The following is a 5,828-nucleotide window of genomic DNA, read 5'->3' on the forward strand; positions in this document are numbered from 1 at the left end:
CACAACCCAGCCAACCAACGCAACCCAACCCACCCCAACCCAGCCCAACCAACGCAACCCAACCCAACCAACCCAGCCCACTATAGCCTAGTCCGTTCCAGCCCAGCCTAGCCCAATGCAGTCTAGTCCAGCCCAGTCAAGCCCCGTCTAACCCTCCCTTTGGCCCCAAGAGCCACGATTTTCCTTGGTCTCATCCACCATGGTTAACCAGGTAACCTTGCCACCTCCTGAATACCACAGCTCCCAGCCAGGACACAACCTCTGAGCTGGTGACACACCAGCACAGCATCCGAACTCACGAAAGCAGCTGGTCCTTCAGATGACAGCACGAGTTTTCATTATTTCCAGCTATTGCTTGCTTTTCAGACCCAAATTTCTGTCGGCTTCCCCATGGCCCATTTACCCACTGCCCCATCCCTCTCCCCATCGCTGTGCCTTTCCCAGTCACCCTTTGCCCCCAGCCATTGGGCTGTGTTGGCAAACCAACCCCTCTCCAGGTGCCCTGGCAGCTTGGGTGCTTTCTGGGAAGTCTGCTCCAGCCGTTTTTGTGGTTTCTAAGCCCAATCTGTGGAGAGGAGCCCCCAGTGCCGCCCCCACCCCAAGCTTTCCCCTCTCTCAGAAGCTCTCTGGGTGCAATGCACAGAGCTGCTGTGGGGCCAGCACCCTGCACCAGCCCAGAAAGGACCACCCCATACCCAGGGCACCCTGGGTCCTGCCACTGGGGTGTCAGACTGTGACAGCAGCTCTGCTTCACAGTGGAGACCGTGGCTGCATCTCAATGAGCTCCCGCTGATTTTATCTCCTTTAAACCGGCGCGGGTTGTTTGTGCAAACACAATTACTTCAGCTGAGGGCTCTCCATGAGCCGAGTCATGTTATGGCTTGGAAAGGATTTCCCTCGCTGGGATTGTCTCCAGCAGAGCAGGCTGCATCTGTGGCACTGACTGGTCTCTGTGCTGAGGAAGAGCTGGGAGGAAGAGGACGGGTGCTGAGCTTGCAGGTGTGTGGCAGTCCCAGCCCGCACCTTCCCAAAAGCACCGGGGATAGAGTACCTGTGAGCAGTGGCAGAACCCGAGTGCGATGAAGCCCCTCGCTATTGCAACCTGGTTTGCTCTGGAGCCTTCCCCGAGGAGCACAACACTACACGGGGGCCACCCCCTGCTGCAACAGCAGCTTTTAGTGGGTTTGTGTTCTGCCTGGTAGCACCTTGCAGAGACCAAGCAGGTCTCCTCTGGCCCTGGAGTTGCCAGCACTGGAGGCAAAGAGCCCATCAGAGCAAAGCTTCCTCACCAAAGCAACAGACCTTGTGCTGGGACCCCCAGCTCTGGGGTCTGTGTGGGCAGAGCCGACCCCTCTCCTTCAGGGAAGCGGCAGCAGGACAGGCACAAAACGGCTGTAATGACTACGTGTGTGGATACCCCAAGACCAACGATTCCGAACAAGTCACCCATGCATCCCTTTATAGTCAAGCCACAGCATACACAGCATCCCAGGTCCAGTTCCCCCCTCTACTCTGCCCTGGTGAGACCCCACCTGGAGCACTGGGTCCAGTTCTGGGCTCCCCAGGTCAAGAAAGATGAGGAACTCCTAGAAAGAGTTCAGAGGAGGGCAACTAGGATGATAAAGGGACTGGAGCATCTCCCCTAGGAGGAAAGGCTGAGGGAGTTGGGCTTGTTCAGCCTGGAGAAGAGAAGGCTGAGAGGGGACCTCATCACCACCTACAAATATCTCAAGGGTGGGGGTCATGAGGACGGAGCCAGACTCTTCCCAGTGGTGCCCAGCACCAGGCCACGGGGCAATGGGCACAAACTGAAGCAGAAGAGGTTTCAGTTGAATATGAGGAAAAACTTCTTGACTGTGAGGGTGCCCGAGCCCTGGCCCAGGCTGCCCAGGGGGGCTGTGGAGTCTCCTTCTCTGGAGATCTTCAACCCCCACCTGGACACTGTCCTGTGCCCCCTGCTCTGGCTGAGCCTGCTTGAGCAGGGGGGTTGGGATGGGGGATCTCCGGAGGGCCCTGCCAACCCCTGCGATCCTGGGATTCTGTATACAGAGGATACCAGCCCGACAGGACTCAGAGCAAGACCTGTAGCATATGCAGGGCATCGATTTGACATTTCCCAGGTCACCTGTGGGAAATTGGATGGGTTTATGTGTAAGCTAATTGCATGGAGGTAAAGATTTCAGCTGTATCCCTGCTTGAGCTGGCCCGCTATACCCCAGACAGGTGGGAAACATATTAAAAAATTATCGTTCAAAAATAACCAGACAAAATAATGAAACGTCATCACCAGGATGTGGAACCACCACGATGGGCACATAGCATTGTGAATCTTAGAATCCCAGAATCATTTAGGTTGGAAAAGCCCTTTAAGCTCCCCCAGCCCAACCGTTCCCCTAACCCTGCCATCCCACCCCCAAACCCTGGCCCTCAGCACCACCTCTGCCCGGCTGTTAAATCCCCCCAGGGCTGGGGACTCGACCCCTTCCCTGGGCAGCCCCTTCCAGCACCTCACAGCCCTTTTGGTGAATTCCTCCCTCCCTTCCTTAAGTCTCCGCTAAAAAGTGTGTGCCCCAGGGGAATCATTATGTGGGGAGCTCCCCACCCTGCCCTATCTCCTTGGAAGGGTTTCAGAGCTGGAGGACATCCTCTGCTGAAGATTTTGCCTCTCACAACAAAAAAAAAAAAGCTGGATGAGCCTCAGGGAAGCTTGGGACACAAGTTCCCTGAGGCACATGGAAGGCTCTGGCATTCAGAAATATCGATCCTGACTGCACTTCAGAGAACAGATTTAATCCTGCACCTCAGCCTGCACAGTCACTGCCCCAGCAAAGCACCAGGAGGGGGGCAGGTCCGGGCTTTAGATGATGCTAAACTAATTGCAGTGTGGAGTTTGTTCCGCCCGGACTTAAAGGGCTTGATAATTAAATGAGGTTCAGCCTTTGCATCATCTCACCACCTGGCCAAGCACTCTTGAAAGAGAAAAGCCGAGTCTTTCTCTAATCAAAAATCTATTCACCTATGAAACGCGATAAATCTCAGAAAGGGATCTAAGCACTTTTTTTTTTAGTGCTGACAAAGTGATATTGTAAAATACTGCAGTGGTTGCACTGGGTAAAACCCTGTGGCATGGAATGACTGTTTTCGTCTTTGAGGACAGTGACTGCAAACGCACACTTGGATGCTTCAGCTCCAGGCAAAAATAGTCGCCCATGGCTCAGTGAAAACCGTTCTTTATCCATGCAGGTTTCACTGATTGAAGATTTTAATTTAACTGCCAATGGCAATTAACAAAAATTAACTTCTGACTTATTGTGAAACTGGATTGGAGTGAGTGCTGCTGCCGCTGCTTCAGAAGGGCTGGAGAAGTCCGGAGAGCTTCCCACCTCTCCCTGGTCTGCAGGCAATGTGCAGAGCTGCTGCCAGCTGCCAAGGAATCCTAGAATCACTTTGGTTGGAAAAGACCTTTAAGATCATCGAGTCCAACCGTTAACCTAACCCTGCCATCCCACCACCAAACCCTGGCCCTAAGCACCTCATCTCTCCTTCTTTTAAATACCTCCAGGGATGGGGACTCTACCACCTCCCTGGGCAGCCCATTCCAGAGCCTGACAACCCTTTCAGGGAAGAAATTTTTCCTGATGTCCAACCTAAACCTGCCCTGGTGCAACTTCAAACCATTCCCCCTCATCCTATCGTCCATTACCAGGGAGAAGAGGCCGACCCCCACCTCGCTACAGCCTCCTGTCAGGAGCGGGGCGGGAAGGACAGAGCCAGGTTGGAGGCACCGACTCCCTTCCCTAATCCCCTGGGGCTGGCAGCATGTTCCCATCCCCTTTCCTGGAAAGTACCGAGTGCCAACCTGAACCCTCCTTCTGAGGGAACATTTCTCAACATGCTTGGGTGGCAACGAGGGAAGAGAGTGTCCTTCCCTGGGCTCATCCAGAGCGCTCGGGAGCCGCTGACTCCTCCGTAACAGCGGCTGATCAAGCAGAGAATTGCACCTCATTACTCTTCCCCCTGAGCCAAGTTCAGCTTTGCAAAGCTATTATGGATAACATGAATGATGCTTCATGGTTGACCTGTTCTTTGATATCTGCAAGTGTTGTGACCTCTCCCTGTGCAGCCCCCTGGCCCCAGCAGCTATCAAGAGCTCCCTTAACCGTTCCAGAGAGGGGAGGAGAGGAACCACGGTCCACTCCAGCACCCGTAGACTTCATGATGGTGTCATCTCCGAGCTCTCTGCTGCCAGGGACTGCAACAGTCACAGCCAGCCCTGGAGAGGACCAGGTCATGCCAGGGAAAGGGCACAGGGATATGGTTCCATACCTTGGAGGGTGAACAAGCAAGTGCAGTGCAAAGCAGAGGTGGCAAGACCAGTGGCCCGGGGCCCCAAACCTTCACATTCCCCATCTGTTTGCGTCGGGTGAGGCAGAAGCACCTCAAAGGTCATTCCTCTTTGCTCCTGGAGGCTGCTGCCATCACAACTTCTGCCTAAGAGAGACATAGTCAGTCTTAAGAAAATGCCAGAGGGACGTGTCACCAAGTTGCTGTGGCTTTGATGGCTGGCACTGGTCAGCAGGCTGTTGAGGATGGACTATCAAGATCTGCTACTTGATCACCTAAGTTTGTCCAGCCTGGTCCATGTGATTCTCTTGAGATAAACTGCTCCACCACCAGTAGCGAAGAGAAAGAACACAAGGGCTTGTGGGGCCTGTGTAAGTGCCTGCCCCAAGGCTGAGATGCAAATTTGGAGCTGCCAGCAGGCAAAGACCAGGCTTTAAGCAAATGTTTGCTGCCTTTTGAAGCACACCCTATTTGGGGAAAAAGATCCCTTGGACTCAGCATCGCTAAGGCCAAAGCAGCCCTTCCCACACCCCCAGAAGGTGTCCAGAGAAGCGGCTCAGCCAAGGGCTTGGCCAGGTCATTGGCAGCTGCTGGATTAAGTCCCCAAATCCACAGCTAAGGAATGTTATTGAAGTCACAAGGTCAAGCCACTTGAAAGCTGGGATTTGCCAGGCAGAAGGTTGTCTCAGCCACTTTAATTAGGTCCCCTTCTGTATCAGCATTATGATATAGCAATTAATGGCAAAATCACTCCCTATTTCTTCCTAGGCCTGGGCAGCCGTTCGATGTCTCTGCTTATTTTCCTTTTTCACTGTTTGGCCATGCTGTTCCACAGGCTGCATCCAACCCCCTTTTGACCACTAAGCTGTGAAACCCCTTGGCAATTGCTACGGTGGACTCGAGCTGCAGGAGCGTTGAAGGATCAACCCCCTTCCCCAGGACAGAGGGTGAGGACAGGCACGGGGTTTGGAGGAATTTGTTGCTGGTTTCAGTCTCATCTTGCCAGATGTATGAACTGACATTTTCTTCCCATGGACAAATGTGGGCCAAGGAAGAGGTGATCAACCCTGTGTTTTGCTTCAGGTTCTATTCTAAAAGACAGAGGCTTTATTTGCAATGAGAAGGAAACATAAGTTTCCTCCGATTTCATTTCAGCCGAAATTTTCCTTCCAAAGAAAAAAACCACCCATACGCTGCGGCAGATCCACAGCAAGCTCTTGTAACCAGGTAGAGCTGGGCACAGTGACAAGCAATCGATATAGGATTTTACAAGAGAAGCCACTAGGCAATCCTGGCTCTACAAGAGACAAGAAAATGAGGGAAGACCTGGGGTTTGACCCCAAATCTGGCACACGTGACTGCTGAGGAAGACAGAGCTGCAGGAGCCCTGTTGCATGTCCCACGTTGCTCAACAGATCTGGTAAAGTCCTTGGAACAACAGCTCTGCTCCTCCTGGGATGTAAGGTTGCTTTCATCCTCTTTCC

This window comes from Egretta garzetta, unplaced genomic scaffold (genome assembly GCF_000687185.1).
Source record: "Egretta garzetta isolate BGI_Z169 unplaced genomic scaffold, ASM68718v1 scaffold4, whole genome shotgun sequence".
In the NCBI taxonomy this organism is placed as follows: domain Eukaryota; kingdom Metazoa; phylum Chordata; class Aves; order Pelecaniformes; family Ardeidae; genus Egretta; species Egretta garzetta.